We start from the raw sequence: 23,832 nt of genomic DNA, 5'->3' as shown, positions 1-23,832 counted from the left end.
TCTCGGTGCAAGAAGCTTGAGATCGCATGTCACAAAGGTTAGATCTGAGTATGTTAAATGCACATTTGCAGCACTTTTTTTGTACACACAATTGTCACTATAAAAACCAATGGGGCATAATCATATACAAGTGGATGATATTAATGTGGAATGGTAATTTCAAATGTTTGTATCAATCTATATATTTATATATATATATATTCTAACCAACTGTTATTTTACATATCAGACCTATGTGAGCTAAGGTTTAGGGGTGCTTTATAGTTGTAGTATATCTATCATGAAAAGGAGGGGCCCAGCGAAACCTTGACTCTTCCAGAGAACTAGTAATGTTACTGGTAGAATATGCCGAAATAGACCGCATCAAACTGCAAAAAAAAGTAGTGGCGCTAACCGATGAAATCGCTCAGATGGGAACTCCTGAAGAAATTAAGAAATTAAACACGGAAATGACAGCCCGCCTGCGCAAAGAGGAGGAAAAAATAAAGACGCGCAAGGCTTTCAAATTTCAACGTGACCTCGCAGACTACGAGTGCGGACGTATTTTTACTTTTGCTCGAAAATTCGATAGTATAAAATCAGGTAAAAATACGGGTCTCAATAGAAGTTACCCCAAAGCAGGCACCTCAAATGCTGCAAACCAAAATGAGTCAACCTATTCGGACATCAGTTCAGAGGCGGAAAGTGAAAATGAGGGAAACGACACCAGACCTTTACCAATCGACCCCAGTGCCATACCTACACCAGGCGATGAGATTGTTTTTTTAGCCAAGGAACGACTAGCCAGCCTAAGACCAAGGAACCGGCAGAACTCAGCCGGCAGAGGCGAAATCACAAACGCAGCCAAAGGCGTAAAGCCTGCAAACGTGCAAACAGACTCAAGCGGCAACAAGAAAGGACGGGGACGGGGCTGGTGGAACCGATGTTAACCACAGGAATCTCCAGTAACAAACCACTACATAGTTTAGACAACACAAAGAAAAAAGAAAATGAAAAAACAGTCATCAATTTAACCGAAACTGTCTTAAATGAAGGAGAAATCCAAATATTATCTTTAGGATTATCATTCTGCAACGAGTCCAACTTCGACTATGCTACCACACGGATGGACATTAATCAGTTTATCCGTAAATTGAAACTATGAAAATATCATGAACTCAATCAAATGAAAAAATCAGGGGGAAACACCATCGCAAACAACTCGAGCCAGGAAAAAGAGGGCGCTTTTCAATCCTCAGGGTCTCAACTGTCCCTGTTAAATGCACTTAATGATTTACATGCAGAAAGCCGCACAGACAATTCTCAAGTCTCATCTGTCAATCCTGGTAGTCAACCCTCCAGTCAGCTCATGGCGGTAGCTACCTCAACCCCTTTCAAAAGGAAATCCACATTTAACCCGATCATGCTCCGCGACGGGATAGACATTTACAATGAGCACATAGTGGAGGAAATCAAAAAACTTAACTACAGAACATGTGCATCCAAAAAGAAAATGTCCAAACAAAACAGACAATATCAAACTTTGGTTTCCAAATTGAAAACTAATAACCACGTCATCATCAGGAACTCCGACAAAGGAGGTAAAGTGGTTCTATGGGGAAAAGACCAATACATGGCCGAAGCCATGTCTCAACTAAATGACCGCACATGCTACCATATTAGTAGTGCATCGGCAGTTAGGGAAACTGCCAACACCTACCATATGAAACTGATAGCCTGGTAAAGCGCTGGCCTAATTACCAAGGAAGAATATCTGTATATGAGAAATTACCATCCCACCATCCCCAACATTTACTTTGTGCCCAAAATACACAAAGATGCCATGAATCCACCGGCAGGCCCATCATTTCCACCAGACATAGTCTTTTGGAACACACTTCCAATTACATAGACTTTTTCTTGCAAGATTGCGTTACTGGGCTGGAATCCTATTTGAGGGACACAAGCGACTTTCTCGGGAAAATAAAAGACTTTGTATGGAATCCCAACTACCATTTACTGACTCTAGACGTCTCGTCTTTATATACCTGCATAAACCATCACGATGGACTAAGGGCCCTTGAATTTTTTCTTAATCAAAATAGAACCTCATCGCCTGAACACAATCGCATGTTGTTGGACATGGTAAAATTTTGTTTGAATCACAACATGTTTACTTTCAATCAGGTCTTTTACCAGCAGACCAGGGGCGTGGCAATGGGGGCCAGCTTCTCCCCCAGCTACGCATGCATTTTTATGGGCAGGTGGGAGAAGCTGGTTCTCAAGGGCACACATGCAGATCAGTACCACTGACTCATTGTCAGAGCAAGACCACTGACTCATTGTCAGTGAAATTGCTCTCCCACCCTCGCAGCTCCACCATTAAGTGAGGTGCCCCTGCCCCTGCACTCTTGAGTGTTGGTGCTCGAGGCCCTCCTCCACCCGCAGGTTTCCCTGCGCCTCATCCCTGGTGGTCCAGTGGACCTCTGTCTCCTTTCTCTCACTCTGCTCCTTCACTCGTTTTTCTAACCCTTTCTATCTTTCACCTTTCTGCTCTTTTCTGTATCTCTGCTCTTTTGTGCCTTATTTCTGCTTATTTTCTCTTTTTCTTTATCCCTTCTTTCCTCCCTTTACCTTTCCCCGCCGCTGCTGCCCCCGAGGCCCCTCCCCCCCCAGCGCGACCGGCCCAATCCAGCTCCCCTCCCCGCTCCCACCTCCCAGCTGTCCAGCCCTCCCCGACCCCTACTTAATGGCGGCCACTGCGGGGACAGGCGAGCAAGACCACTGACTCATTGTTAGTGAAATTGCTCTCCCACCCTCGCAGCTCCACCATTAAGTGAGGTGCCCCTGCCCCTGCACTCTTGAGTGTTGGTGATCGAGGCCCTCCTCCACCCGCAGGTTTCCCTGCGCCTCATCCCTGGTGGTCCAGTGGACCTCTGTCTCCTTTCTCTCACAATGCTCCTTCACTCATTTTTCTAACTCTTTCTATCTTTCACATTTCTGCTCTTTTCTGCATCTCAGCTCTTTTGTGCCTTATTTCTGCTTATTTTCCCTTTTTCTTTATCCCTTCTTTCCTCCCTTTACCTTTCCCCGCTGCTGCTGCCCCCGCGGCCCCACCCCCCCCAGCGCGACCGGCCCAATCCCGCTCCCGCCTCCAAGCTGTACAGCCCTCCCCGACCCCTACTTAATGGAGGCCACTGGTGCACCGAAGGCGCGTCAAAGGCAAGCACGTCTGCGCCCGTCTGCGACCCGCCCGCGACCAGCACCAGGAACCCTGGACCTCCGCCCCGCCAACGCTACGACCCAGCAGCACTCCACGCACTCAACCCAGGCTGCAACAACAACTGCAAGCTAGCATCACCAGCCGACACCCATGGACCCTTCAGCTGTCACCGCTGCCGGCACACCTGCAGCACCGCCAAGAACACGGATCCAGCACAACCCGCCCACAAGAACACAACCGAACCGAAGAACCTGCAATGCATCCTCCTCAACGTCCTATCCCTCCACAAACACGCCACAGAAATCTGGGACCTACTTGACAGCACCACCCCGGACGTAGCATTCTTCACCGAAACCTGGACCAACACCACCTCGGGACCGGACATCGCCATCACCATCCCCCAAGGATACAAGATCTCCAGGAAGGACCGCCCCACCCACCCAGGAGGAGGAATCGCCATTGTCCACAAATCCAGCCTCCGCCTGAGCACACTCCCTGACGTGTCCACAGAACTGATGGAACACCTTCACTTCAAGATACTGGCCAGCCCCACTGCCGCCCTCCGAGGAACCCTCATCTACCGACCCCCTGGACCCCGCGGACCCTTCGCCAACTCCATCACGGACATTATCTCCCCGCAGACCATCGCATCCACCAACTACACCCTGCTGGGAGACCTCAACTTCCACCTCGACAATCAACTGGACCCCAACACCACATGCCTCCTGGACAACCTCCACAACATTGGACTCCGCCAGATCGTGACCGAGCCAACGCACTCAGCAGGACACACCCTCGACCCCCTCTTCACTACAGGAAACTCCATCACCTTCAGCCACACCACCGAACTCCCATGGACCGACCATCGTTGCGTCCACTTCACCTTCAGAACACCCACCATCCACAGACACCAGCACCTGCTTCCACAAAGAAACTGGACCAAAATCATCGACGACCAGCTCACCTCCTCACTCAACAACTCCACCCCAACCATCGCGGAAAACGACGACCACAACACCGCAGCCCGAACCCTGCATAGATGGATCTCGGACAGCACCAACACCATAGCCCCCCTCAAGAAAAACAACAATACCCGTGCCAAGAAAGCCAGATGGTTTACCACCGAACTTCGAGAATCCAGGCGCACATGCCACCGCCTCGAAAAGGCCTGGAGAAACACCAAATCCACAGAAGCCCACAACAATTTCAGAGCCGCCACCAACGCCCACCATCAACTCATCAGAGAAACGAGGAAAAAAGCGATTGAAGACAGAATCTCCACCCACGCACACAACAGTAAGGAACTCTTCAGCATCATCAAGGAGTTCGCCCAACCCACCAGTGAGTCTACCGACATTCCTTCCTCACAAGACCTCTGCGACAAACTCAGCACCTTTTTCACCACAAAATCAAGAGCATCTACGACAACTTCGACGAAGACAACCAACACACTGAACCCTCACCAACCACCCCGACACCCGGAAACCAGCGATTGATGACTGGACAGCCCTCACCACCGAAGACACACTGAAGACAATGAAGTCAATCCACTCAGGGGCCCCCACAGACCCCTGCCCCCACCACATCTTCAACAGAGCCACCGACACCATCGCACCCATGGTCCGCCACACCATCAACCGCTCCCTGGCGACTGCCTCGTTCCCCGACGACAGGAAACACGCCGAGGTGAACCCCCTCCTAAAGAAACCCTCAGCGGACCCCACCGACCTCAAAAACTACAGACCCATCTCCCTGCTCCCGTTCCCAGCGAAAGTCATCGAGAAAGCCATCAATAGCCAACTCGCCACATTCATTGAAGAACACGACATCCTCGACTCCTCCCAATCCGGCTTCAGAAAAAACCACAGTACGGAAACCGCCCTCCTCGCCGCAACAGACAACATCCGCACCCTACTGGACAAAGGAGAAACAGTAGCCCTCATCCTCCTCGACCTATCAGCTGCGTTCGACACAGTCTCCCACCGCACCCTAATACGCAGACTCTATGATGCAGGAATCCAGGACAAGAACCTCGACTGGATCTGCTCCTTCCTCTCCGGCAGGATGCAGCGGGTCAGATTCCCCCCTTTCCTCTCGAACCCCACACCTACCACCTTTGGAGTCCCCCAGAGTTCCTCCCTCAGCCCGACGCTCTTCAACGTCTACAAGGCTCCACTTGCCCCCATCGTCAGAACCTACGTACTCAACATCGTGTCATACGCAGACGACACCCAGCTCATCCTCTCCCTATCCAACGAGCCCAACACCGCCAGACGCAACTTTCGAGAAGGCATGGAAGCCGTCGCCAAATGGATGAAAAACAGCTGCCTACAACTAAACACCAACAAAACAGAAGTACTCATCATGGGCCCAAACCCCGACGCCTGGAGTGACACCTGGTGGCCCAGCGCCCTCGGAAACCCGCCAACACCCACAGACCACACACGCAACCTGGGAATCATCCTGGACTCCGAGCTCAAAATGGACCGCCAGATCAACTCTGTCTCATCTTCCTGCTTCCACACCCTCCGCCTCCTTCGTAAGACCTTCAAATGGATCCCCCTCGAACACCGAAAGACAGTCACTCATGCCCTGGTCACCAGCAGACTCGACTACGGCAACGCACTCTACGCCGGAATAAACAAAAACCTCATCCGCAAGCTACAGAACATCCAGAACGCCGCCACAAGACTGGTCCTCAACCTGCCAAAACACTGCCACATCTCCCAGCACCTGCGCACACTCCACTGGCTCCCCGTCGAGGCGAGAATCACCTTTAAGATGCTCACCCACGCACACAAGGCCCTCCACAGCACCGGACCAGCATACCTGAACAGCCGACTCAAATTCTACGCACCCCAAAGGACCCTACGATCAGCCCAGCTCTCCTACACCGTGATCCCCCGCACCAGAAAGACCAGATCGGGAGGCCGCTCCTTCTCCTTCCTCGCTGCCAAAGCATGGAACGCCCTTCCGCTCCACCTCAGACAGACAACATCGCTCCCCATCTTCGCAAGAAGCCTCAAAACCTGGCTCTTCGACAGACCCCCTCCTTGATGGAATGGAACCTGCACCCCACCCCCCACCCCCCCACCCCTAGCGCCTTGAGACCCTTACGGGTGAGTAGTCGCGCTTTAACAAACCCCTGATTGATTGATTACAAAAAACATGTCAAATTGTACTATAGATATATTGACGATCTGATTTTTACCTGGGACAGTACAGCAACGAGGCACGGGAGTGGGTAAACACACTCAATAACAACGCCATAAACCTAACGTTTACCAGCACCATCAGCAAAACCAACATTTGTTTCCTAGATATGGAACTGTACATTGCTAATAACTCTCTGGAAACTAAATTACACAGGAAAGAGACCGCAGGTAATTCCGTCCTGCATTACTCTAGTTTCCACCCCAAGCATTTAATTCACAGCATTCCCTACTGGGAAATGTTGCGAATTAAAAGGATTTGCAGTAACCCGACGAATTTAGCGAATGCCCAACAGCAATGCAGGGAAAGATTTCTTGCCAGGGGTTACCCCATAACAACCATAGAAACAGCAATCCATAAAAACATGGATGCTTCACCGCACAGTGCCACAGGGGTCAGACTAATTGTACCTTACAGTGCCCAAAAAAATGCCATAGCCAAAATCATCAATAAAAATTGGTCAATCATACGCAGTGACCCCGTCATAGGCATACACATGCCGGCAAAGCCTAGCATCACATATAAAAGGGCCACTTCCCTACACAACAGCCTCGTGACAAATTGTCCTGAATCCAAGCCTTCTATAGAATGGTTTAAAGCACCCAATGACTTCACTAAATGTCACTCTTGCAAAGCGTGCAAATATGGCATTAATACAACCAGTTACCGCACAGCTTTCAGTGACAAAGAAGTCAAAATTACCAAAAACCTTCACTGCAAAACCGAATTTGCCATTTATGTTCTCGAATGCACTTGTCCCTTAAGATACGTGGGTAGCACCAAGCTACCAGCCAATATGAGGGTCCTACAACACATGAGGGCGATCACTAATCATGATCCCACTTAACCTGTGGATAGGCACTTTCATGAGGTCCACAACAACAACTTACAGGACCTCCGATATTATGTCATCGATACAGTCCCCAAAACCAAACAAGGTGGAGACAGAGAACACAAAATGCGCAAACTGGAAACCCGGTACATTCTCAACTTTAATAGCAAAAATCCGGGAGGTCTTAACAACACCGAAGACCTACATACCTGTCTGTGAACACATTAAATAACCCCCAGGCCAATATACTGTGTCCCACCGTCAAAGCCTAACCCCTTGTTTCTCCTTCTTCCAGAGTCCTACTTTTGGCAATTTAATTAATTTTTGTCATGATATAATCTCGTTGTCCTTTCAACTTTCTCACTGATATGGTGAGTCCCCATATTCCCCACGTACAAACCTCTAAAATCCCTGTAACCGCCTTTCTACTTCCCCTTACCCAACTCAGGTTTTTAACTCATTTTAATAACGTTTATTATCACCTTCAGCACTTTTGCACTTTTTGTTCCTAATCAGGCAAAACACTCCTGCACGTACTGACATTCCATCCACACAGGGGCCCTAGTGACAAATTCAATCTTGTTTGCATACAGTGTCCAGTTGGATAACCACACATGTATTTATACTTAACATTATTTTTTTGTGGTTTCAGGTCCTATGAGCATACATGTATTTATACAGCAATTTTGAAACTAATGTCTACTTTGCAATCATTTCTGTGCAATTTGCCGGCAACAATGCATTTGCTTTAATTTGTATTTATTCATACAGCAATTTTGAAACTCAGGTTTTCTTTGCAATCATTTCTTATGCAATTCACTGGCAACTTTAGTATTTGTATTTGCTTTAGCTTGATCGCATTTGTGCATTTTGTTAGGAACGACTTAAATTTCTTCAATGTCTATCACCTACCTCACAATCACGTGCTACAGGTGCAGTTTCTTAAATGGTCTGTCGATGTTTAAGCGTTGTCATGTGATCAAGCCACTCCGGTGGTGAAACGCGTTATGGCCGACAAATAAACGCAGAAGATTTTGCACTAAATCTGGGACCGTGTCTGCTTGCTTGCTGCCTGCCAGAGTTCTATGTGGGTAGCGGTCTTCCCGAGCAGCTATCTGGATATATATATATATATATATATATATATATATATATATATATATATATATATATATATATATATATATATATATATATATATATATATATATATATATATATATATATATATATATATATATATATATATATATATATATATATGTCTGCAATACCTTGCAGCGCTCCACCATTCCAGTGAAATAACAAGGCATGGACCTTCTTTGCAGTATACCGTTTATTGCCCAACAAACAGCTCAGCCATGACGCGTTTCGGCCGTCCCTGCGGCCTTGGTCACATCAGTATATATATTCACTGAAAAAACCATAGGTTATAGACCATATATAGTTAGGAATTAGCATTTAAAAAACCTTATTTTACTCACACAAAACCATTGAAATTCCATATATAGTTAGTTGTACTAACTATATATCGCGCACCCGCAATCCACTGCTGATCATGTCACATATTACATCATTCATGACATGGTCAGTGACATCACTGATGACATCACTGATGACATTTCAAATGACATCACTGATGACATCACTGATGACGTCATCCAGTGACTGTATAATTCTGTAAAGTTAAAATATGTCTTACATAATGAAGAATGAATGGATGTATAAGTGTCTTGATGAAGGATTTAGTAGGGGCATGGCTGACTGTATGAGTGACTGATTAAATGTGTCTCACTGAGTGCATGGGTTAGTGACTAAACTGTCTTAATTTGTGCATCATTATGTCTGTTGTTCTGTAAACTGCTGCATGTGTTGATCAGTAGCTATATGATTAACTGTATGGGTTATTGATTGGTTGCCCAAGCATTTGTATGGGAGACTGAGTGTGTGTGTGGGTGGCTGGGAGGTGTATGACTCTCTGCATAGATGTGTGAGCAGTTGATTGACTAGATGTATGGGTTCAAAAGTGCATGTGGAAACAGCTGTATGGGCGGTTGACTGTGTGCATGAGTGTATTGGTGAGTGAATGGATATCTCAGTGCTACATGTCAAAGTAAGTACATATGTAAAACACAGTACATGTGAGAGTTGACATATATAAATAACTGTGCATAAGAGCCAGTGAATGTGTGAGTGGCTGTATGGATCATTGTGAACTTGTATCCAGGATTGTATAAGTGAGTAAATATGTTTTAGTATATGTTTGAATAAGTAAGGTGTGTATAACTGTATAGTTGAGGAAATGGAGGTGTGATTGATTCTTTGCATGACTGACTAAGTGTCTGAGTAACTCCATGGATGAGTGACAGTCTATGAGTGTCTGTTTACACTGAGTGTATCTAAGGTTATATTAGAGTCTGAAGAGGTTCATCGTATTATCACATGAATGATGTCATCAGTGATGTGATCAGTAATGTCAAATGAGATGTCATCAGTGATGTCATCAGTGATGTCATTTGAGATGTCATCAGTGATGTCATAAGTGATGTCATTTGAGATGTCATCAGTGATGTCATAAGTGATGTCATTTGAGATGTCATCAGTGATGTCATCAGTGATGTCACTGACCATGTCATGAATGATGTAATATGTGACATGATCAGCAGTGGATTGCGGGTGCGCGATATATAGTTAGTACAACTAACTATATATGGAATTTCAATGGTTTTGTGTGAGTAAAATAAGGTTTTTTAAATGCTAATTCCTAACTATATATGGTCTATAACCTATGGTTTTTTCAGTGAATTTTCAAGGTTTTGTAAATGCTAATTCCTAACTATATATGGTCTATAACCTATGGTTTTTTCAGTGAATTTCAATGGTTTTTTAATAGCAAATATCATAAGCTGTCGATTGTCAAGTACGTGGTAAGAAAAAACATTTTCGTGTTTATGCACACTGATCTGCTTTGAATGCTGCCCCCTACCCCTCATTTCTATTAGGAGTACTCTCTCTTTGCAGATAGTGAAGGGTAGTTAACGTAGCCCTTTGCCCCCTTTGTAATCCGTCGTAAATATTATAACCATTCATTTCCTCAAAAACGATTTTCAAGTCATAATTTGAAAAGACTCCACGGCTCCTATGCAGAAAAACACCCTGTCAGTACTAATACTTCACATTTTCTCCAATTACATTTTCTCAAAGAAACAAAATCTATTTGTAAAACACTTGAGACAAAGCAACATTTGAAAAACACAACTTTCTTCATAATTTTCTCCTTAAAGCACACTATTCTCTATCTAAATTAAAGAAATATTTTCTCACCTTACCAAATACTTTGAGTTTCAAAACAGTCTCAGAAACACACCAATTTGTCTTCAGCAGAGCAAAAGGTATGCACTCCAGAGTCTGCAGCTATCAAAAGCACAGAAATGCTGTAATTCTTCACACATATTTCTCATGTCAACCAATCAAAACTCTTCCCTCACTTTTTTTCAAATGAAAACCCTTCCCCCCTCTGCCCTTTCTGTCTTTTCTGCATGGCAACCACCTCTTGGAAGACTTCTGGTGTTTGCAAGTTCACACAACAATGTTGCAATTGAACTCTGAACTCTCAGTGCACCTGCATATCCAGTGCATTCTTTCATTTAATGATTATTTATTGACCACTCAAAATACATCTTTCAAAGAACACATCTGTGCACCCTAACTTTCTGTTTTCATCAATCAAAATCCACCAATCACTGTTACTGCTTCATGAACACAGAAACTCCACAGTTTTTTTTTTCATTTTACACTCTCATTTTTTCAACTGCCATTTCATTGCCACACTTCATCTGACTGCAGGAGAACCTTCTCTCACCATGTTTTCTGTCTGGATTGTTGGTCATAGTTATATTCACTGGGCTCAAAGGTACGTTGAAAGCAGGAATTTACCTAACCTCAATTTACAAGATGTGGAAATTAAGTGGTTTGGCCACAGAGGATTAAAATGTCACCAATTGATACCATTGGTGAAAACCTTTATGCATTTGCCAAAACCTGACCTGTTAATTGTGCACTGTGGAGGTAATGATTTGGGCACTTTGACTGGGGTAGGTCTAGAAATGCTTTTAAAGGACACCTTTGAGCAATTAATGGCACTTTTTCCTCAGACTGCCTTGGTATATTCAAATATATGCCAAAGACAGAAATGGAGGTGGTCAAACCAATTTTGTCCACAAATTGAGAAGTCGAGGAAGCATGTAAACAAATCTGTTTCAGCTTACATGAGAGACCATGGAATGGGCTCCCTGTACAACAATAACTTGCGTTACTACATGCAAGATATCTACAGAGGAGATGGAGTTCACTTCTCAGATGAGGGCAACAGAGTTTTCACTCTGAATTTAAGAATGTGCATTGGTACTACTTATAAGTACCTAAATGTACCATAAACCCAAAAGCTCTTCTCAGAGCTACCCTACATCTAATCACTCACAATTATTATTTAACTCTAACATTTTCACTAATTTTCAACAAAATACGCTCCCTGGGGCGCTACCCGGTACGCGTACCGGGAGCTAACCTCGCGAAATTTTTTTTTAAAAATGTTTTTTTTTTTTTTTTTTTTTTCGCACATATAAGCCTCCTCAGCCACCCTCAGAAAACCTAGGGGGTCAAGATAACTCTACCGTGCCCCCTTCTACCCATTCTGAACATTATTTGCCCTCCATCTTGTATCTTAATTCGACTGAAACACAAAATGGTGGACTCCCGGAACGCTTAAGGTCCGCGAACCGAGGCGCTCAACGGTTCGCGTACCGGGTCGCTCCCTGGGAAGATAAAGAAAATAAAAAATAATCAACAAATCCAACAATCAATTAACATACAGCATTTGAAAAGTCTATCATTCATTTTTCATTGTAGTACGCTCCCCAGAACGCTTCCCGGTTCGCGTACCGGGCGCTACCCACGCAAAAAAAACAAAAAAAAAAATTTTTTTTTTTGCCCCGCGGGGCCCTTTTAAAACCTCCACATTAAACCTAGGGGGTCAGCGAGGATCTACTATGCCCCCTTATGGTTATTTCCCCCTTTGTTTTGGCCTCCTCTTGTCTCTCGATCCTACCGAGAGACAAGATGGCGGCCGCTCCGGACTGTTTAGAATGTTGACAGACACCGGAGAGCCAATCAGCTTCGCTACGCGAAGTTTTGGTACGCTTAAGGTCTGCGAACCGGGGCGCTGCCCGGTCCGCGCTTACAGATACATATCTTTTTTTGAACGTTAATTTCTCAAAATCCACTGCAGCACATATATTGAGACCTACAAAAGGCCCATCGGGCTACCAGTCCCTACAATTTAGCCAAGTTTCGTGCAAATCCATTCAGCCGTTCGGGCTAAAAGTGAGGCTAACCGCCCTATGGAAAACTCAATGTTAAAAACACGTTTTGGGACCCCCCTTTTTTCTCGGCCCCCCCTGGACGAACCCCCCCCAAATTTTCAGGGGCTGCTCAGAAACAAAATGTTCCATTTTCCAGAAAATTTCAGCCAATTCCGTCCACAAACGCCAAAGTTATTAGACATAGAATTTTCAAAAATCCCATAGGGAAAAAATCCTAACTATATATACCTACTGGCGACCGCCAGTAGGTAATGTATATGTATATGTATATATATATATATATATATATAAACATATATATATATATATATATATTTATATATATATATATATATATATATATATATATATATATATATATATATATATATATATATATATATATATACCTACTGGCGGTCGCCAGTAGGTATATATAGTTAGGATTTTTTCCCTATGGGATTTTTGAAAATTCTATGTCTAATAACTTTGGCGTTTGTGGACGGAATTGGCTGAAATTTTCAGGAAAATGGCACATTTTGTTTCTGAGCAGCCCCTGAAAATTTTGGGGGGGTTCGTCAAGGGGGGGCCGAGAAAAAAGGGGGGTCCCAAAACGCGTTTTTCCCATGTTAATTTCCATAGGGCGGTTGGCCTCACTTTTAGCCCGAACGGCTGAATGGATTTGCACGAAACTTGGCAAAATTGTAGGGACTGGTAGCCCGATGTGCCTTTTGTAGGTCTCAATATATGTGCTCCAGTGGATTTTGAGAAATTAACGTTTAAAAAAAGATATATATCTGTAACAGCCGACCGGGCATCGCCCCAGGACGCGTACTTTTCGCGCAACGGAGCTTTGTGAAGCGAAGCTGATTGGTTCTCCGGCGTCTGTCAACATTCCAAACAGTCCGTAGCGGCCGCCATCTTGTCTCTCGGTAGGATCGAGAGACAAGAGGAGGCCAAAGCGAAGGGGCAAATGACCATAAGGGGGCATAGTACATTGTCGCTGACCCCCTAGGTTTGATGTGGAGGTTTTAAAAGGGCCCCGCGGGGCAAAAAAAAATAAAAATAATAATAATCGAACAGCTGAATGGATTTGCACGAAACTTGGCAAAATTGTAGGGACTGGTAGCCCGATGTGCCTTTGCTAGATCTCAATATATGTGCTCCAGTGGATTTTGAGAAATTAACGTTCAAAAAAAGATATATATCTGTAACAGCGCACCGCTTCGCGTACTTTTCGCGTTACGGAGCTTTGCGAAGCGAAGCTGATTGGCTCTCCGGTGTCTGTAAACATTCCAAACAGTCCGTAGCGGCCGCCATCTTGTCTCTCGGTAGGATCGAACAGCTGAATGGATTTGCACGAAACTTGGCAAAATTGTAGGGACTGGTAGCCCGATGTGCCTTTGCTAGGTCTCAATATATGTGCTTCAGTGCATTTTGAGAAATTAACGTTCAAAAACAAGATATATATCTGTAACAGCGCTCCGCTTCGCGGAGATAAAATTATATGTGTATTACCTAGCTGTTGCTAACACCAGTTAGCGACGGCTAGTAGAAGATAGCGACCATCTTGGGCCCCACTTTGCATGTGAGTGATATTTATCACTAATGACATGCAAAGTGGGCATGCCAAGATGTTAGCGACTGGAAACAGTCGCTAACATCGCTATCTCCTATTATCAACTTTTGGAAATATTCGAGATAAGCGCGAATATCTCCAAAAGCTACCACCTGCCCTGAGCAGTTCTTAGCCATGTTATCCAATGGGAGGTGGATAACATGGCTAAGAGCATTAGCTCGGTAATGCATGAATATCGCTGAGTTTTCAGCGATATTAATGCATTGCGGTCGTTTTTTATCGTATTTCCGATAAACCTTGATAATAGCAAGGTTTATCTGCGATAATTTCTGACGGTAAAAAAATCGTTGCTAAGCATCGTTAGGGATAAATGTCGCTTAACTTTGGTAATATGCCCCAACGTCTGTTAACGTTCGATTCGAAGGAAATCAGGAAGTGTTGAAAAACATTGTCTGCGCCATCTTGTCTTTTTTCAAATGCCACACTTTTGTCGTGCACGGCAGCCATTTTAGATGCCTTGACCAGACCCACTCTGTGCACGCTGTCGATCCTTAGCATGGCTCCCCACCCTCGCAAGCATCTCCCCCAGGCAGTGGTCACCCCCGCTCTCTGTCTTATGCATGGGTAATAAACCTCCCCCCATCTGCGCTGCTCTTCCCTGAGAATCACACCCTGTGCCCGCCCGACACCTCCCTTTCGCCCTATTCACTACCGCACCCTCTGACACTCCTTTTCCTCTGTGTCCGATTGTCCAGGCTGGTCCTAGGGTATCAGCTAGCCCTGCAGATGTAGTTTATGGCCACAGCTGTAAAGAATCACCCCTCTTCAAAGGAGTTATAGTAGATCAAGGCCCACACTCGATGAGATCCGTCACAGCAGAAGCGTTGCTATTATCTGAAAACCATCCTGTATTGTGATTGGGGAGGGGACCGAGCCTTAATCGGAAGATTCCAGGGATGACTCTTTGTACATCAAAGTTTTTACAATTATGTGTCACATTAAAAATATATAGCACTCCGACAAAGTAGTAAGATTATAAAACTTTAATAATTTATAAATATATACAAGAAAACAAAAATAGTAATAACATATAAACATTTTTAGGGAAAAACAACGAAGTAGCGGTCGGCTGTGCGAATAGTCCCAACGCAGCACAACGTCCAGATTTCCGGCGTGGGGCGTCGCGGGGGGTGGGTCATCAGTAGCAAACTGTTGTGCGAATAGTTCCAAGGCAGCAGAACGCGCTGAAATCTAGATGACACGAAAGTGATGTCTAGTAAGTTGCCACCCAGCAAATAACGGCATGGGGCGTCGCGGGGGGTGGGTCATCAGTAGCAAACTGTTGCGCGAATAGTTCCAAGGCAGCAGAACGATGGCACCAAGGTGATGTCCAGTAAGTTGCCGCACTGGTTTTGGTATCCTACAATGCTGCTCCGAATAACGGCGTGGGGCGCCCCGGGGGAGGCGGCGTGAACGGGCCTCTCCAGGTGGAGTGTCATCTGTTGTAGTGGGGCGCCCCTTTACCGTTTCAGTTGCCATTCCTTCCGTTTTTGGTCCACTGTGTCAAAAGCCGCAATTCAGCTGAGTTGCGCCCACTCTTGCGGTGCAGCGATAGGCGGCTGTCACAGGACTCTCAAAATGGCGCCAGGCTGTTTCCTTTTTGGGCCTGGTCCACTGAAATGGCCCTGGGACACCTTGGAAATCGGACGCTTGTCTGCTAGGTCTTGGACCCCATTCTCGAAAGCGTCCCCTCCGCCTTGAGAATTCATCAAAAGTTTTGGGGGCTCCGACTCCTGCAGGCTTCTGGTGGGGAGCGGCTGCCATGATTGCTCGCGGAATGACCACGACTGAGCTACGAGATGGTGGTGCTCTCATGCTGACGCCAGCTTCAGTCTGAAACATCCAGAAACAAGGTGGGGCTTTCATCGTTTGGGAAAAAAAAAGAAAGTTTTCATCCAATGAAAAGTGTTGTTTTTAGGTCACATGATCAAGCCTTCCATCATTAGGAAACCAAAAGTAAAATGAACCAATGAAAAGTTTTATAAACAAGTCACATGACCTGTTATGCGGCATAGGGTGTAAAATGCGGAGAAAATAAGTTGGCACGTGAGGCGGCGTCAGTAGCGGACCGATGTGCGAATAGGCCGAAGGCAATACAACGCGCCAAGATCCGGATGGCACCGAGGTGGTGTCATAGTTGAGAGTTCTGAGCAGCGGTTGTAACACTGTCTGAAGCTTATTTGCAGCTGGTGCAGCTTCACTACGCGCCAAGATCCGGATGGCACCGAGGTGGTGTCTAGTAAGGTGCACTGGTGTGGCCATCCTACAATGCTGAAAGTCGGCGTGGGGCGCCCCGTTGGCCTGTGAGTTTGCGTCAGTAGCGGACCGATGTGCGAATAGGCCGAAGGCAGCACAACGCGCCAAGATCCGGATGGCACCGAGGTGGTGTCTAGTAAGTTGCCGCACTGGTGTGGCCATCCAACAATGCTGAAAGTCGGCGTGGGGCGTCCCGTTGGCCTGTGAGTTTGCGTCAGTAGCGGACCGATGTGCGAATAGGCCGAAGGCAGCACAACGCGCCAAGATCCGGATGGCACCGAGGTGGTGTCTAGTAAGTTGCCGCACTGGTGTGGCCATCCTACAATGCTGAAAGTCGGCGTGGGGCGCCCCGTTGGCCTGTGAGATGGCGTCAGTAGCGGACCGATGTGTGAATGGGGCCGAAGGCAGCGCAACAATATTTTCGGAATAGAAGACACCACTAGGCGCTGAGATGCCAAGATCCGGATGGCACCGAGGTGGTGTGTAGCAAGTTGCCGCACTGGTGTGGCCATCCTACAATGCTGAAAGTCGGCGTGGGGCGCCCCGTTGGCCTGTGAGTTTGCGTCAGTAGCGGACCGATGTGCGAATAGGCCGAAGGCAGCACAACGCGCCAAGATCCGGATGGCACCGAGGTGGTGTCTAGTAAGTTGTCGCACTTCTGTGGCCATCCTACAATGTTGAAAGTCGGCGTGGGGCGCCCCGTTGGCCTGTGAGATGGCGTCAGTAGCGGACCGATGTGCGAATGGGGCCAAAGGCAGCGCAACAATATTTTCTGATTTGAAGACACCACAAGGCGCTGAGATGCCAAGATCCGGATGGCACCGAGGTGGTGTCTAGCAAGTTGTGGCACTGGTGTGGCCATCGTACAATGGTAAAAGTCGGCGTGGGGCGCCCTGTTGGCCTGTGAGATGGTGTCAGTAGCGGACTGATGTGTGAATGGGGCCAAAGGCAGCGCAACAATATTTTCTACAATATTTTCGGAGTAGAAGACACCACAAGGCGCTGAGATGCCAAGATCCGGATGGCACCGAGGTGATGTCTAAGTTGCGGACCGATGTGCGAATGGGGCCAAAGGCAGCGCAACAATATTTTCTGAAGAGAATACACCACAAGGCGCTGAGATGCCAAGATCCGGATGGCACTGAGGTGATGTCTAAGTTGCGGACCGATGTGCGAATGGGGCCAAAGGTAGCGTAACAAGATTTTCTGTATGGAAGATACCACTAGGCGTTGAGATGCCAAGATTCGGATGGCACCGAGGTGATGTCTAGCAAGTTGTGCCACTGGTGTGGCCATCGTACAATGGTAAAAGTCGGCGTGGGGCGCCCTATTGGCCTGTGAGATGGTGTCAGTAGCGGACTGATGTGCGAATGGGGCCAAAGGCAGCGCAACAATATTTTCTGACTGACACCACAAGGCGCTGAGATGCCAAGATCCGGATGGCACCGAGGTGATGTCTAAGTTGCGGACTGATGTGCGAATGGGGCCAAAGGCAGCGTAACAATATTTTCTGTATGGAAGATACCACTAGGCGTTGAGATGCCAAGATTCGGATGGCACCGAGGTGATGTCTAGCAAGTTGGTGTGGTCATCCTACAATGCTGAAACTCGGCGTGGGTCACCCCATTAGCCTGTGAGATGGCGTCAGTAGCGGACCGATGTGCGAATAGGCCGAAGGCAGCACAACGCGCCAAGATCCGGATGTCACCGTGGTGGTTTCATAGTTGAGAGGCACTTCATCTGCAGTGGGGCGCCGAGATCCGGATGGCACCGAGGTGATGTCTAGCAAGTTGCTGTACTGGTGTGGTCATCCTACAATGCTGAAATGTAGTGGGGCGCCCATTTACCGTTTCAGTTGCCATTCAGCTGAGTTTCGGCTGCTCTTGATGCTACAGCGACAGGCGGCTGCAAGAGGACTCTCAAAATGGCGGCCTGTTCTTTGGATTTGGGCCTGGTCCACTAAAATGGCCCTGGGACACCTTAGAACTCGGACGCTCGATTTTTTTTTCCTTTCCTGTACATGCAAAAAAAGGTAAATGCCCGGTACGTTACACGCTTCATCTGCCACGATGAACTCTCCAGAGGAACCGAAAAAAAATATAGTTGTGGTAACTATACCATACATCGTCATATGGAGAGGTGGCACCAATTAATTATAGTGCTGCATAAAAGAGAGATTTGGAGGAGAACCCCTGACCTGCTAGTACATTCATCAAAGAAGTGGCACTGAGAGCTTCAGAGGCAAGGGAAATGGTCCCAAATATTTAGAAGAACTTTGGAAAGATTAAAATGACATGTTTAGATTGTGGTAAATTAATTTCATGTGGACAGATGAGTGTTACTCTAATAAATACAGCATATGAACATCATCATAGTCGATGGTTGGTAGAGACATTTTGACTATATCCTGGACCTGCCCGTCCTCGCCCAAAATGGCGCCGGAATAAATGGGACTCGTAACTCCTTGTTGTGTACTGGTTGCAGAACCTTGAAATCACGAGATACGTATGCAGTTTTGAAGCACATGGCGGGCGGGGACGAGAATTGATTGAATATTTCGACATCCCTATTGATATTAAGTTCTGATGTGTTATTGATTACTGTACTGTTGAAAATTCAAATTAACGTCACCCATGGTACTTGCCCGCAAATGTATATCTAGATAATTTTATTGTAACTGGCCCTGTCGTATTTTAATTATAAAATGTACGTCCACCGATTCCGTAACTGTTAGACACCTTAGTTCTTGCAACCTAATGGCCCGCCCGTTACGTTCCTCTACAGTGTAAATGTCTACTCATCATATACGATTACAGTTTGCTCCGTGGCAGGCCCACGTGGTTATAGGCTCGTATTTGTATAATGAAATTTTCACAATAAAGGTTTTTAAAAGAAAACATGGTAGTAGTATATACATTGGTAAAGTTTTTAATAATAGTCACTGTTTTAGAATCATTAAAAGGCAAGTGAAATAAAGCAGACCAATTACATGAAGGGTAAAAGGTATAATACGAAGGAACGCAGTAAAGATAAATGGTCAAGGGCTGTTGTGTTTTCTATTCCTGCAACATAAAGTGATCGATAAGAATCTCATATTCAGGCGTATCGGCGACTAAGACAGCAGGTCGACCCTCTTTTGCTCAACGGCTCCGTCATGGGACGAAGAAACGCTCTTTTTCTCGAAAAAAGAATATATTTTACTTGCAGGACAGTTGTAAAATTTCCGGGAAAGTACATTAGCCTGGAACATTATAACATATATTTAAGAAAAAATAATGTTCGGAAGTAATTAAAAGCGTAATTTTTAGGTGATATGACCAAGGCTTTCATCATTAGAATAAGAAAAGTAAAATGAACCAATGAAAAGTTTTATTAACAAGTCACATGACTTGTTATGCTTACGTTACGCGCTGCGCGCCCCGGATGACTTCCGGATGCGCTAACGCGGCGCGTCATATGACGCATTACGCGACAACGCAGGTCCAGAATATAGTCAAAATGTCTCCACCAACCAGCGGTCGAAACACAACCCCTTTCAGCAGGCTAAATAGTTCTGTTAAATGACAACAGAAGGGACAGGCAACAAGAACCATCAGTCAAAGAGGGGAGGGCTAGTTCTTCTCTACCGGGTTACATTGGGGCGCTACCGGAACTGATCGAATTGGTAGTCTACAGTGTTTCTGGATGTTTCAGACTGAAGGTGGGGTTAGCATGAGAGCACCACCATTTCGTAGCTCCGTTGTGGCCATTCCGCAACCAATCATGGCAGCCGCTCTTTATCGTTATTTTGGGCGGGGTGGGTGGCGGAGCCGAGCTGTTTTGCAGCCATCATTGTGTGGAGTTCAGTTCATCTCACTAGTTTTGTATTTGTCATGAGGGGTTGTTCCTAATGTTTCTATTTTAGCGAGGTCAAAAAGAGATCCCATTAGTGGCCTACTGATTTTACTCGATTCCTTTTCTTTTTTTTTACACGATTTTTCGTTATCTGCAAAGACTAAACAGAGTATTGCGACTCTGTGTTTGTTTGTAAATAGAGAATGAACCAAAGAGAACTAATTCTAAAACAGTAAATACTTGGATAACAATCAATCAAATGGAGAGAGAAGCAGGCACGACGGATTACAACGGGGGCAAAGGCATGCGTTAACTACCTTTCACTATCTGCAAAGAGAGAGTACTCCTAATAGAAATGAGGGGGGGGGCACCATTCAAAGCAGATCAGTGTGCATAAACACGAAAATGTTTTCACTTACCACGTACTTGACATTCGACAGCTTATGATATTTGCTATTAAAAAAACATTGAAATTCACTGAAAAAAACATAGGTTATAGACCATATATAGTTAGGAATTAGCATTTACAAAACCTTGAAAATTCACTGAAAACACCATAGGTTATAGACCATATATAGTTAGGAATTAGCATTTAAAAAACCTTATTTTACTCACACAAAACCATTGAAATTCCATATATAGTTAGTTGCACTAACTATATATCGCGCACCCGCAATCCACTGCTGATCATGTCACATATTACATCATTCATGACATGGTCAGTGACATCACTGATGACATCACTGATGACATCACTGATGACATCTCAAATGACATCACTGATGACATCACTGATGACATCTCAAATGACATCACTGATGACATCACTGATGACATCTCATTTGACATTACTGATCACATCACTGATGACATCATTCATGTGATAATACGATGAACCTCTTCAGACTCTAATATAACGTTAGATACACTCAGTGTAAACAGATACTCATAGACTGTCACTCATCCATGGAGTTACTCAGACACTTAGTCAGTCATGCAAAGAATCAATCACACCTCCATTTCCTCAACTATACAGTTATACACACCTTGCTTATTCAAACATATACTAAAACATATTTACTCACTTATACAATCCTGGATACAAGTTCACAATGATCCATACAGCCACTCACACATTCACTGGCTCTTATGCACAGTTATTTATATATGTCAACTCTCACATGTACTGTGTTTTACATATGTACTTACTTTGACATGTAGCACTGAGATATCCATTCACTCACCAATACACTAATGCACACAGTCAACCGCCCATACAGCTGTTTCCACATGCACTTTTGAACTCATACATCTAGTCAATCAACTGCTCACACATCTATGCAGAGAGTCATACACCTCCCAGCCACCCACACACACACTCAGTCTCCCATACAAATGCTTGGGCAACCAATCAATAACCCATACAGTTAATCATATAGCTAATGATCAACACATGCAGCAGTTTACAGAACAACAGACATAATGATGCACAAATTAAGACAGTTTAGTCACTAACCCATGCACTCAGTGAGACACATTTAATTAGTCACTCATACAGTCAGCCATGCCCCTACTAAATCCTTCATCAAGACACTTATACATCCACTCATTCTTCAATATGTAAGACATATTTTAACTTTACAGAATTATACAGTCACTGGATGTAGTCATCAGTGATGTCATTTGAGATGTCATCAGTGATGTCATCAGTGATGTCATTTGAGATGTCATCAGTGATGTCATCAGTGATGTCATTTGAGATGTCATCAGTGATGTCATCAGTGATGTCACTGACCATGTCATGAATGATGTAATATGTGACATGATCAGCAGTGGATTGCGGGTGCGCGATATATAGTTAGTGCAACTAACTATATATGGAATTTCAATGGTTTTGTGTGAGTAAAATAAGGTTTTTTAAATGCTAATTCCTAACTATATATGGTCTATAACCTATGGTTTTTTCAGTGAATATATATATATATATATATATATATATATATATATTGAGGTTACTCATATAGGCATGTAAGCTATGTGAGTTGATATCATGGGATTTCAAATTTCCCATGATCTCAAGAGGTATACCCATCATTGTCCCCATCTCTGTGATTTAGGCCGAAGTAATGGTATGTTAGTTTAGTGTTATTTCTTTTGCAGCATATTTTGCTTCTGTGTTCATTAATGCACACTTTTATTTTTCGTGTAGTCATTGCACCATAAAATAGGCCTCATGGACAGGTGGTCATATAGACAACATTTTAACTGTTGCAATTGGTCAATTGTTTTAGGACCCCCAGTCTTCCTGTTTTTATATCCACCTCATTTGTTATTTTAGTGAGCTGGCACGGGACACAATTGCCAGAAGGATAGTGAACCACAGGTGCTTGGGTGTCCCACAGTGCAGGTTCATCCAACAGTGGTGTCTTAGTGTGCACCATCTTGTCGCAGAGGTTGGTATTTCTCTTAAGTGCAAAAAGGGAGGGCGACCATCTTTTGGTTCTGCTTTTAAGAGCTTCCAGTTTTTTTTAAATAATGGTCTGGACCCTGTTCGAGATAGGTGTGCATGTGATCACACAAACAATTCTGTCTGTATTTCATTTCGTATAACTTTCCAACATCGCTTCCCTGTTGTTGTTTTGCACTCTCCTCTAAGCCTTTTTCACAGATTTTCTTGGGCAGTGAAGGGCCACCAGTTTCTGTTCCTATGTACTGGCCTCGGTATCAAATGTCTCAAGTGAGAAGCAGTTCCGCCTGACTCTTAAAAATTAGCCCACAGGTAAATTCTGGCATAATGCTCTTGGATGGAAACTCTTGTATAAGAGTAGGCTGTTCTAATCTGTTGTCTTTTTGTGAACCTTAGTGCTGAAGTCTCCCTGACCCATGTTATAACTAGGTCCAAAAACACTGCTTCTTTCATGCACACAGTGTGTGTAAACTTTAAGTGTCTGTATCAAGTATTGACCCACCCTGCAAATTTGATGGCCAGTTCCTCATAGCCATGCCATATTATTAATACTTTATCAATGTATCTGCTCCCCACTTTATTGTGGTCTATGTATGGATTCTTGTCAGTGAATATATGATCTGCCTTGAATTGGTGTACATATAGACATGCCATACTAGGGGCGAAGGTACTCCCCATCGAACTTTCTCATACTTGGCAGTATAACACCCCCTCAAATTAAAAGAAGTTCTCAGTTAGTGCCAATTTTGCACATTCCATAACAAAGTGTTTAGAGATCAGAAAATCCCACTCATTTCCTAATAAAATGTTTTCCACCATATCAAGAGTGCATCTTTGGGGAATGTTTGTATATAATGATTTGATATCCATCGCAATCATCATGTCGTTAGGGGTGGGAATCTCCTTTTGTTAGAGTAGACATAGAACGTCCTTACATCTCTTCAGTATGAAGTAGATGTTTTTACAATTGGTCTTAGAAACCAGTCACAAAATTGTGATAAAGGTGTGATCCAATTCTTGATACTATAG

Source organism: Lissotriton helveticus, chromosome 4_1, assembly GCF_964261635.1.
Source record: "Lissotriton helveticus chromosome 4_1, aLisHel1.1, whole genome shotgun sequence".
Lineage (NCBI taxonomy): Eukaryota > Metazoa > Chordata > Amphibia > Caudata > Salamandridae > Lissotriton > Lissotriton helveticus.
This window is presented reverse-complemented; position numbering follows the sequence as displayed.